At 36.7% G+C, this 13,079-nt stretch overlaps 1 protein-coding gene across 2 annotated transcripts in view; it reads left to right on the plus strand.

Annotated features, from left to right (window-relative positions):
- The first annotated feature begins 9 nt into the window (after positions 1–9).
- Positions 10–13,079, plus strand: part of LOC140848000 (serine/threonine-protein kinase TAO1-like) — a 398,025-nt gene continuing 384,955 nt past the window's right edge. Inside the window, exon 1 of one of the 2 annotated variants that reach the window (XM_073230047.1) lies at positions 10–190. The gene's annotated coding sequence lies outside the window, so the exon portion shown is untranslated. The remainder of the gene's footprint in view (positions 191–13,079) is intronic. The other variant, XM_073230048.1, reaches the window with a different exon arrangement.

The following is a 13,079-nucleotide window of genomic DNA, read 5'->3' on the forward strand; positions in this document are numbered from 1 at the left end:
CGAAGCTCTGGCGGCTTGGCGCTGGTGCCGCGAGCGCGGCCCTGGGAAGGAGCCTGGGAGGCCGCCGGCCACTCTGGGCTCCCGCCTCGCTGACTTGCGGCGAAACAGCCGCTGGACGCAGTTCTCACTCTCCGCCCTCTGTCGTAAAAGCGAACATCCTCTCCAGATTTCTTTCGGGAAGTGGAAGCAGGTACTGATGTACGTCGTGATAGTAAAGTGCTGTAACATGAACTTAGAAAAGTGGGGGATACCTGTACTACCATTGTTTTAGCTCTCCAGGTGTTGAGGAAATTTGTATTCTTTCTGCTTGGGGCTATTATGAAAAAGTTAATTTTTCTGTACGAGTGTAAACACTCTGTATTTCTTGGATAAATACCTAGATGTTGAATTTCTGGGTATATGGTAAGGGTATGTGTAACTTTTTTAAAAATTGCCACTATTTTCCAATGTGCACTCTCACTAATGAAGTAGGAGAACTCCGGTAGTTTCACATACTTAATAACTGGTATTGTCAAATCTTTTTATTTCCAGCCATTTTAATGGGTGTGGCATGGCATAATCTCATTGTAGTTTTAGTTTGCATTTCTGTAATAATGAATGATATAAGCATATTTTCATGGGCTTATTTACCATCTGTATACCTAATGTTGGTAAAGTATAATCTTTTGCCCATATGTATTTTTTTAATCAGGTTACCAGTCTTCTCATTATTGTAAGCATTTTTAATGTATTCTGGATGCAACACTTTGTCAGATACATTCTTTGTGAATATTTTTTCTAGTCTGTGATTGCCTTTTCATTTCTTAATAGTGTCTTTTGAAGAGCCAAAGTTTAAATTTCAATGGAGTCAAATTTGTCAACTTTTTCTTTCATATTCTGTGCTTTTTGGGTCCTATTTGTTCTACATGTTTGATCACTGCTGAATACAGAGTTGCTAAGATTTTTTTTCTTTTTGTTGTTTTCCTGAAGCTCGTTTTTTTTAGCCTTTACATTTAGGTCTATGATTCATTTGAATTAATTTTTATAAATGGTATGATGCAAGGGCTAAGGTTAATTTTTGTTGTTTCTTTTTCATTTGGATATTTAATTTCTTAAACATTATTTCTTGAAAATATTTCCCCATTGAATTGCAATGGCATCTCTGTTAAAAAATTATTTGACCGTATAGATGCATGAGCCAGTTTCTGGGGTCTCTGTTCTATTGATACATATATATATCTTTACAACAATATCATCACACTACTTTGATTACTGTACCTTAGAACTAAGCTTTAAATCAGGTAATGTAAGACCTCCAACTTTGTTCTTCTTTGTCATTATTGTGGGCTATACTATTTCCTGTGTCATTTCATACACATCTTAGAATAAACTTGCCAGTTTTATGAAAGTGACTATTGGAACAAAAGTGCATTGAGTTTATTGATTAGGGGAGAATTGACATCTTAATACTACTAGTCATCTTATTTAGATCTTTAATTTCTCTCAGCAATATTGTCATTTTTAGCTTATGTCTTGCATATTTTTCTTAAATTTATTTATATTCTTTTCATATTTTTGTGCCTTTGTTAACATTTTCAATTTGAATAGGATATAGAATATACAATTGATTTTTTCTGTATTGACCTTGTTATCTACAACCATGCTAAACTTGGTATTTTCTTTTGGTGTATTTATTCTACATAGGTAATCACGTGTTTGCAAATAAGGAAAATTTTACTTCTTTCTTTCCAGTTTGCAAGCATTTTTTTTTCTTGCTTTATAGCATGAGTTAGCACCACCAGAACAATGCTGCATAGATGTAGGACAGAAGATATTTTTGTCATCTTCTAACATTACGGGTAAAGCATGAAGGATCATGTTAATTATAGGGTTTTGTAGATACTTTTAATCATTTTTTAGGAAGCTTCACTCTATTAGTTTGCTGAGAGTTCAATTTTTAAAAATTATGAATAAGCATTGAATTTTATGCTTTTTTTGCATGTGCTGAGATGATACTTTTTTTTTAGTCTATTGGTAGGATGAATTATGTTGACGGATTTTCAACTGCTAAGTCAACTTTGCACTCCTGGTATAAGTATTTGGTCATGATATATTATCTTTTTCATATATTGATGACTTCTATTTGTTAAAAAAATTTAAAAGATATTTCACATCAATATTCATAAGGGATATTGGTCTACAGTTTTCTTGTAACATCTATGTTTTATTTTAATTATCAAGGTAATGCTGGCCTCATAGAACCAGTTGAGAAATGTTCCTTTCCTTTTTGGGAGAGTTTGTATAGAATTGATATTATTTCTTCTTTAAGTATGTGGTAGAATTTTCCAATGAAGCCATTTGGACATTTGGACATTTCTGTGTGAGAAGTTTTTAATGAAAAATGGAATTTTTTGATCATAGGCTGTTCAGGTTATCTATTCCTTTTTGAGTAATTTGTGTATTTTAAGTAATTTCTGTTTCACCTATGTTGTTGACTATATTAATGTGAAAATGTTTGCATGTTCACTTGCTGTATTTAATATTTATAGGCTCTTTAGTGATCTTCTTTTTTTACTGATATTAAAAAATTATGTCCTTTCTTTTCATCAATCTGGCTAGAGATTTATCAACTCCACTGATCCTACGATCCATTGATCATTGTTCATTGATGGTCTCTATTGTTTTTTATATTTTCTGTTCCATTTACTTTTATTTCCTTTATTATTTTCTGCACTTCTGTATTTAGGAATAATTTGTTCTTTTCTTTTTCCAGTTTAATAAGATATATGTTTGGATCATTGATTTGAGGTCTTTCTATTTTAGCATTCAAAGCTATAAATTCCCCTCTAAGCATTATCTTAACCGCATTCATATATTTTGATATGTTGTATTTTTATTCTCACTCAATTCCAAGTAATTTCTCATTTCCCTTTTGGATTCTTCTTTGACTAATGGGTTATTTGGAAGTATAGTATTTGGTTTCCAAATATTTGGGAACTTTCCAGATATCTGTTATTGATTTTCAGTTTAGTTTGCTGTGGTCAGACAATGTAATTTATATGATTTCAATATTTATAAATCTATGGAAACTTTTTGGGTCCATCATGTGGTCTATATTGGTCAATATTCCATGTGTACTTGTGAAGAATGTGTACTATGCTTTCTTTGGGTGCAGTGTTGATAAATTTCAATTAAGATCAATATACGGTTAGGTCTTTTATAACCTTTTGATTGTCTTTATATTTGTGTTTTCAAACATCGAAAGACATATGGTAAAATCTCCAACTGTAATTGTGGATTTATACTTTCAGTCTAAAAGTTTTTCTTTTGTCTGTGTTGAATCTGTTACTAGCTGCGCACACAATTAGAATTGTTATGCCCTCTTAACAAATTGGTTCATTTTTCATTAGGTAATGCCCCTTTATATTTTTGGTACTATTCCTTGCTTTGAAATATTAATATAGTCATTCTAGCTATCTTGATTAGTGTTTATGTGACATACTTTTCCATCTTTTTATTTTTACCTCTTTTTGTTTTTATGTGTAAAGAAGGTTTCTTCTAAACAACATAAAGTTATATCATGTTTTTTTTTAACGCATCCTGACAATCTCTTCTTTTTTTTTGTGGTGTTTATATTTCATGTGATTATTGAGATAGATGTATTTAAATCTACCAAGTTACACTTTGTTTTCTCCTTGTCCCTTCTATTCTCTGTTGCTTTTTACTTCTTTTCTTGCCTAAATTAATTTTATATGACTTTACCATATTTCTACCATTGACTTGTTAGTTATGTGTTTTTGTTTTGAATTTTTATTAGTTTTATACTTTTCTGGTAGTTTTGAAAATGGGTGAAGGCACCAACCCTATAAGGGCTGTACTTTATGGATCAAGTTCTTCTGTATTATACTAGCTAAGTTTGGAGACACTTAAATAATCCTATGTAATACTATGTTATTACTAAGCAGTGGAAAAATGACACCAGGCAGTAATGATAGTATAGTTAATGGGAAGGCTGGTGGACTGGTAGCCAGCCCTCTTAGAGCTACGTTTTCATCCTAGATAATCAGTATTTATGAAAGTGTATTTAGCTTTACCTTAGCGTTGCTTCTCTAGGCCTTAACTTTCTTCCCTCCTAAAATGAGGAATTGTAGGAGTTTTCAGTTCAGAAAACTCAGTATCTCTTGGGTTTTGTCTCTGTTCCCTTAACATGATCAGATGATCCAGTCTCTGGGATGTTTTTGCTTCACAATTATTCCAAACACAGGTAGATTGTACTTGCATCTCACTTTCTTAATAATCAGTTGGAGTAAATGGTAGATACCATCTTTCAATGATAAAATTCATGTTATCATGCTAGTTTCCACCAAAAATCCAGGACAGCCTTGGCATTTCTGCTTTAAATTTGGTGCTCTTCTTGGAGCGTGTCCCATTTTGTTCTTTCAGATGTTGTCTCACCATTAGCATTGAAGGTATGTCTGATGTGTTGCTATGTTCCATTCCCTCAGACCCATTACCTGCTCTTGACAAGCTACTCTAGGATGCCACTCACGGCTGAGGAGCTGCTAGCACTGGGGTCTTTCCCATAACTTCTTAGTTTCCTTTAACTGTGTCCACCCTCTGGAAATAGCCTCTTCTATAAATTCTTCTCCATTAAACTCTCTGAGATGTCTGTCCTTCGACTGTTACAAGCAACAAGTTCAAATATCAGTGAGTGTTCAAGCTTTATCATGCTCGAATTATTGTCTAAACCTTTTCCTTTAAAAAATCATACAAAAGTCATTTGATCTTAGGGGATAGGTGGACACTTTATAATTCTGCCTTCACACTCAAGCACAGATTTTCTCAAGTGAAATCTGAAATTTGGTTCCTTTTCTCCAACCCCCACACAATGGAAGTAAAGTGAAAGTTTAAGGAGTTGGATTAATTTGTGTGTCTTAACCTTTCTCTGTCTCCAGATTTCTCTATAGAGAAATGGAAAGGGTTGTTTGTGAGGACTGAGTGACATAACATCGGTTATATTCTTAGTACAGTACATAGAATATATATTCAAAGATTTAGTTAGCTCAAAAAACTGATGATTTTATTCTATCTTTTGGCCTTCATTTAGTTTAGGTTATATACTTAAGCTTTTTTTTTTCTTCCAAATAATTTCTGTAACCAGATTGCTTTTTTGCACTAATAATCTTCAGATATGCCTTCATGGATCTAAGACTTCTCTGCTTTTGGAAATAACATAAAGTGTTCAATATTATGTTTCCTAGTTTGCTACTCCCTCTGATTGTCCATTTAATTCCATAATGCAGTATTAAAGAAAATTCCCACTGTGTTTTCCCTGACCACAACCAGCTTTAAAACTCCATTCATTGCCCTATTGTTTTCTTTTTTTTTCATTGAGGTATCACTGATTCACACTCTTACAAAGGTTTCACCTGAAAAATATTGTGGTTACTACATTCACCCATATTATCAAGTCCTCTCCCATACCCCATTGTAGTCACTGTCCATCAGCATAGTAAGATGCCACAGAGTCAGTACTTGTCTTCTCTGTACTACACTGTCTTCCCTGTGACCCCCCCACACAATGTGTACCAATCATAATACCCCTCAATCTGCTTCTCTCTCCGTCCGCACTCACCCTCCCCAACCCTGCCTCTTTGGTAACTTCTAGTCCCTTCTTGGATTCTGTGAGTCTGCTCCTATTTTGTTCCTTCAGTTTTGCTTTGTTCTTTTACTCCACAGACGAGGAAATCATTTGGTACTTGTCTTTCTCCACCTGGCTTATTTCACTGAGCATAATACCCTCTAGCTCCATCCATGTTGTGGCAAATGATAGGATTTGTTTTCTTCTTATGACTGAATAGTATTCCATTGTGTACATGTACCACATCTTCTTTATCCATGCATCTACTGATGGACACTTAGGTTGCTTCCATGTCTTGGCTATTGTAAATAGTGCTGCGATAAACATAGGGGTGCATCTGTCTTTCTGAATTTGAGATCTTGTTTCCTTTGGGAAAATTCCTATGAGTGAAATTCCTGGGTCAAATGGTATTTCTATTTTTAGTTTCTACAAATCACTTATTCATTCTGTCTTTAAGGTCACAATTTGACATATCAAACCTTTCTCTCCTTCTTTCTCTAAAAGGCAAGCCAGCCACTGAGGACTACTTTCTTCATTTCTGGAGACATCATACACTTGATATATGTGTCACTAATGATAGACATATGTGGGTGTTAACAAAAGGTGGTTTGCTTTTTTTTTTTGAAGTTGATATTATGAACCTTGATAATAGATGCCAAATCTTTTCATAGATTAAATTGTAGGAGAAAAGCTGTATTTGTCCAAACACCTCCTTCCTGAGAGGTTAGGTATCATGGTGACGAAATGAGTTAACAAATATTGGGTCCATATAAAAAGAGCAGGTGTGTGTTAATGACAAGTATTTAGTACAATTAGGACTTGATTCACACAAACCTTTCACTGGTATGTTCACCAGAAAGTTCTAGATGGAATTTGGCCTGTCTCAAAGTGCTCTCTCTCTCACCTACATCTAGCATCTCTGATCATGTTTTAGATATTCCCTGGAATTAGGAGGTGAGTGCAATGTCTGCTACTTTGGCCAGTAGAATGCCTTTGAAGTCCTCATTCCAGACTCATGGTTCAAGCCTACCTTAGCATTCTAGTGCACTTGCTTGAGTGGAGAATGGTGGTCCTACTGGAATATACATTTGCAATGAGTTAACTAGTAGTGTAGGTTATTGTGTGTTTTGAGCTTTATTTCACAATGAACTAACACCTCAATTCAGTTTGACTTTTATTTCCATTAAATCATATTGCAGGATGGGATCTGAGAATCCTTTCTTCCTTTGTGTTGAATAGCCTGAAAAGATACCATCTACCCTTTCTTTGAAAAAAAAGTAGAATAAAATAAAGGTGGTCAAGGAACAGTTTGCTAGGTAGCAATTTGGAGGGGGTAAAAATTTTGTCATATTTCTTTGAAGCTTTTACTGCTCTGGCCTTAAAAATCCCTTATCACATAAGGCCCTTCGGTTCCTCTGTTATGGCCAAATATATGCCCACAGTTAGACCCAATCAGTTACCAAAGAGGACAAATTCTGTCTCCCTTACCCATTCATATAGTTTCCCAACCCTGAGACCCCCACACATTTGTTCCCATGGAAACCTAATGGGGACCTGGAAGGAGAGCCCCAAATTATACCTCTTTCAGGGGGCAAGATCCGTTAGGCTTCGATATAGGGCTGTGATTTCCTCCGCATTGCTATTTTAAAGTAATGAACCTAAGCCTTTCCAGGGTCTGATTCATGCTTTTGAAAGGTAATAAGAGAACACTTTATGAAAAAGAGTTTATCTTTAGTCTATGTTCATCAGTAAGGTAGACTTTCATGCACTGGGTGATGAAGCCCTGTCATTTTGTTATCGTTTGAAAACTGACTCTGGTTTAAAGCTTTGGCTTGGCAGGATATGTGCGGAGAGATTGCAAAGAGTTCCAGAGGCTTATTAGTTTTCTGCCTGATTTAGTCCCCTTCCCAAGATACTTCTCTACCCCTGCTTCTGTTCTTGGAGCAAGTCATTTTCAACATTGACTAGTGTGGGGTAGGTGTCCCGTGTGAAAAACATTGTAAAGACAAGAAGGTGACTAGCATTCTTTGAATGGCTACTATTTTCCTGGTGCTCTGTAGGGATCATATATAAGTTATATATATATTATCATATATGGAATATTTTGAATGAATATGTGTAATAAATAATAATATATACGTTGTATTATATAACTGAACCTGACAGCAACATTTTGAAGTAGATATTATCTTCACGCAGAGCTAACCTCAGCAAATATTTTTGGGTGGGTATACTTCTAAAGTATTTGTATTTCTATTCCTGTGTGTGTGTGTGTGTGTGTGTGTGTGTGTGTGTGTGTGTCTATACAGCTACCTATACATATGTTATACAAAGTTTGTGAGAATTGGATTACTATTGTAACATCTTTCTACCTTTAAAAAAAAATCAGTCTAGTATCCTGTCATACTGATACACCAAAGTCTATTTGCCACTCTTTTGTTTTTGGTTGAGGTTGGAAAAAATTCTATCATATTTGTTATCAAAGATTTATTTAACCACACCTTCTTTTCTGATATTTAGTGGTCTCCCATTTTTTTGGCTCCATGGTACATAATATTGTGATGAACATTTTTTATATATATTTGATAATTTCCTTAGGACAAATTACTAAAAATGGAATTGCTGAATTAAAGGGCATGAATATTTCTTAATGGTTCTAGGTATATATTGCCAACTTGCCTGCAAAAGGATTATATTGCCTATACTTGCCCTGAAGTGTAGTGATTACACTTGCCCTAGATGTATACGAGAGTTCCCCTTTTCTCACATTCTTGCTGGATTAGATACTTTCATTCTTAAGCATCACCAATCTGATGGGCAAAAGGAAGTAACTCAGTTTAATCTTTCAGTTAGGGTTTTAAGGATATCAACATTTTTATCTTGAGCAAAAGTTTGTATTGGTCAAGAAAAAAAGAAATTAGTTCCCACTAAAATAAGAAAAGATAAGGATGATCATGTTAGTATCCAGGATGTTTAGAAACAATTTAAAATCAAGTAAATTGATTAGAACTTTATTTTAGCTGTTCATGGTGTTTAGGGATTTTTTCCCATCTAATCACACAGTGTGTAATTGCATAAAGACACAGTAGGAAGTAGACTTTTTTGAAAAAAAATTCTGATGCCAAGTTGGAGAGGCATCCCTCACAATGCATATCACTTTGATTTCATGGATAATTATTTTTGCCAGCATTTATCACACAGTTGGAGCTTTGGTGTTCATAGAAGCCATCATTTTTTCCCAGATATGATAGAATTGTGCGTTCCATGTGGACAGAGGAGAATGTTGATTAAGACTTGCTGTATAAAATTTAAAAATTTTTTTGAATGATTGACAGATCCAATACATTTTCTTCTCAGTTGACAATTGTCTATTTGCTTTCACATCACATCTTTTTTGGAAAAATCTTGCAACGTGAAGAGCATGTTCAAAATTTGAACAATGGTGTAGAATGGAAAAAGTACTACACTGCCTGGAAGGAAACTTGAATTGCAACCCAGGATTCATTCAGTAAAGAGCTGCATAACTTCATCCAGGAAATTCACCTCTCCAGTCTTTAATCCATTATCTGCAGAAAGAGAAAGATGGACTAGACAAGTTCATAGCCCTTTTCCAAACCCACTACTTAACTCCACTTTTTTTCTAAGGTGGTAGGCTAATGATTAATTTTTACATAAGCAACCAAATTAACTGTAAATCTGATATTTTTCATTGAATCCCTGTAAATAACAGGAAGGTATTGGCAGAGAGGCTGTATCTTGTGCTATGTACTGTTCTGAATTTTTAATTTAAATGAGGAGGGGAAATATCCTGCATTTGAGTCTTGGCTCTTTGACAGGCTGGAGGCATGTATTTTATAGGTGTTTATTGTATATTAAAAATGCGATCATTTTTTTTCTATACTAAATATCTGTTTCCTAACCAACAAGCAGAGTAGACTGTGATAGCAAATATTTTTCTCCGCTCAACATGTTTTGTAGCTCCCTCTCTGGTTGCGAGGGAAATCCTCCCCCACTCCTTGTGATTTGAGGGGAGATGTCAATCATACTTTCTGCTCCTCCTTCCTGCACCCCCACCCAAATCCACTGAAAGGCAGGTAGGTGATGGAAGGTAGGTCAGTTAGAGTCCACTTTGGGACTTTTCTGTTGGCACTGTAGGGAAAAAGGCTCTCTCTTCTCCAAATCTCAAGTTAAAACTTGCCTGGCTGCCATTGCCAGTGGCTATCATTCCCGACATGTGGCAATAGCCTGTCTGCAAGAAGAGAGATTCACAGCAACCTAGAAAGAAAATTAAAAATGAGCAATGGACTAACAGGGCTCTGATGATATTCGTTATATCCCTGAATCTTGCAGTATCTACACAACTGAATAGATTCCTTTTTAAACATTAAGCCAGTTTGAGTTGTTTTCCATAGTTTGCAATTGAAAGAATTCTGATATAGCGAGTAGGAGAGAACTTAAAACAAAAACAAAGACAAAACTATCTCCAAATATTCCTTTTCAGAAGCCTAATCAGAGCATAACATGCATCCTCGTAAATATTTAACAGTAATAATTCAAAGGAAGGGCTTGGACTGTTAATTTGGACTCTAGGAATGTTTATCAAATGTGTACCTACTAGGTTAAAACTACCAACGAAATGTTAAACATTATTATGCAGCCACAGAGTATTGGAAATTACATGGAAATGTTATATCTTTGTACCAAATTTTGACATACACACATTTGAATAATGGTGTATTCAAAAGAATCCTGAACAGAAAATTGAGAGAGCTGGGCTGAAGTGCCAGTTTTATACTCTGATGTGTGGCTTTGGGCAAGTCCCTTCTCCTCTCTGGGATTCAGTGTCCTCTTCTGTGAAACGAGGTGTTGGAGATGTGTTCCCCCTCTGGTCCTTTGAGTTCGGGAGCTCTCTGCTCTCCTTCCATGACCTCCCCTCTCATCTCTGTGTTTGGTGTGTAGTTCTGTTGTCTCAGATAATGAGAAGCTTCACTGAGTTGGAGAATTTACAGGGGAGGATGGACATGCAGTTAAGGGAATAAAAGCACAAAAGTAAAGGATTCTTCAAACTGGAAAATAGTTTGAGAAGGACCAGATCAACATGGTTGAACATACTTAGCTGCTTACAAAACTATTTCCCTTTTGTTTCTGGGCACATATTTAGATTATGTTCCTGGCTTCCCCGGCAGTCAAATATGGTCCTGTGAATGAGTTCTCACCAATGAGATGTGATAATGTATTATGTAGGGCCAACTGTAGGCCTGGCCCATTAACTTCCTGCTCAGCCCACAGTATTCCTTCTTTTTCTCCATCTCCTGGTTGGGTGCAGAGGATCCAGTAGAGTCCTCCAAAGGCCACTGGGATCAATGGAAAGAGCCTGAGTCCCTGAATAGCTGCATGGAGCAGAGCCCAAATGTAGAAATGCATTTCTATTATCTTAAGCCACTGAGGTTTTGAGATTACCTTTACAACAGTTGGACTATTCCAATGAAGCTGGCCGTTGAGTTTGTTGGTTTATTTATTCATTTACTCATTTATTATTTATATAATGTGGACCAACATTCCCCTTTACCAAAACACCTTTAAATAATCCTCCAGGGACAGGATCCTTGGTTGAGTGGATTGTGACAGTGTTTTATTTTTTATTCTATTTTTGTCTGTTTTTTCTTAAATGCTACCCAGAGCAGTAGACTACTGTTTTTGGCAACAGTAGCTGAGTTTTGCATTTTGTTCCTGGATATTTGGCATTATCCATGTTCTATAGCCATCGCACATACCAGTGACTCAGAACTTCTTCTTTATCCCTTTTATCCACGGTTGCAGTACGGAAGCCTGCCAGCCTTTGATAGACTTCCTGAAGAGGTTCCCAGCATCCATGAAACTTCAGTGACTCTCCTGTCTTCTCCCTGCAGTAATGGGCTAAATGTTCTCTTGAATGGCAGGGATTATTTATGACAAAGGTTCCCTCAATGTCAATTTGTCCACAGAGGGGAGTTCAGCGCCAAGGGCATGTTCACCTCTGGATGCCAGACCCAACTCCGATTAGCAGTAATGAGCGTTGCGTGTATGACTGCTGCCTTTTCTGGGCCATTGCAGGTTGGAGAGAAGCCTTTTATCATCCATCACATCACCATAAACCCTTGCTCACTCGCTTCCCTCTTCTCTAAATAGCTTTCCAGACAAGAAAATGGAAACATTCCATTGTTTATCTCTGACCAGAATGTTCTTTGCAATAGCAATAATGAGCTCTTCTGAAACCAAAGGTAGAGTTTGCTCTCCCTGGACACGAGGCAGTGATTATGTGACCTCATGGGAAGGTCAGATCTGCATTTTGGGGGTTGACTGTAATTTCTTAGAGCTCAGGACCCTGACTTCCTTTGACCCAACTGACCGCCCCCCCAGACACTTTGTCTAGTGTCCTCCTCAACGAGCAGGAGATGTTCCACAGTTATGAACCTTCACGTTCATTGTGGAGACAATCCTGAAATCAATTGGTCTGGTATGTCTAATGGATATTGTCATTCTTTTGCTCTGCCAGCTTTAGAAATCCATCCTATGTGTGAATACCCCACTCAGTGAGACTCAGAAAGATGCTAGATCATTATTTCCCCAGAAGCTAAGAGGTGAGTGGGCATACACTCAGTTTTCTCTGATCATATACATTCTCTGCAGACTTGTAACCTGCCAGTGACAGGTTTCAGTTACGGACCTGAAAACATGGAGACCACAGAAAACTGATTTTTCAGCAGCAATGGTGGGAGCAAGATTGTCTTAACAGCAGAGAAAGTGAAACTATTGGGGTTTCACAGGTCACGGGGTCATGTGTTGACAGTGCAAATTACAGGGGGCAGAGTTTAGAAGAAGCAGCAATAATTTCTTCGTTAGACTAGTTCTGTGGCATAATTTTGGGCAATGTGCCTTGCGTGGTTATTGTTTCAGCAACTCTGTGAAGTTATTCAACATCATTTTATAATGAATTCCTGTTAAAGAAAAAAATTATCAATGACATTTGTTAAATTATGGTAAGAAAGGCATTATTCAAGGAGGAGGGACTATTGAGATGGGTTTAGGGACACCTGTGATGGGATTTTGCTGTGGGTGAGAGAGATTGGGCTTCACTCAACATACAGCCTGGGTGAGTGGGAATTCATAAACAAGGACCAGGGTGGGGGTCAGTGGATGGAAAATTACTAGGAGGAAACATCAAGGGTAAAGCGGATTCTGGTTAAACCTAAGAAGATTCTTGATGAAGACAGGCCAGAGTGATCAGCTATCACCTGGGGCACAGTTGAAGGTAAGGAACCCAATTAGATATCAAGGGGGATCAGATATTGAGGAGGGGGGATTTTGGCTTAGCTGATTTAGCAGGGTTCTTACTAAAACTGAATTTTATAAGGAAGTACACAGATGGGCCTAGGAGTAGGTTCAGGAGCCTGACTAAAGTTTGGTCCAGTTAAGAATT

This window comes from Manis javanica, chromosome 2 (genome assembly GCF_040802235.1).
Source record: "Manis javanica isolate MJ-LG chromosome 2, MJ_LKY, whole genome shotgun sequence".
NCBI classification, from domain to species: Eukaryota; Metazoa; Chordata; class Mammalia; order Pholidota; family Manidae; genus Manis; species Manis javanica.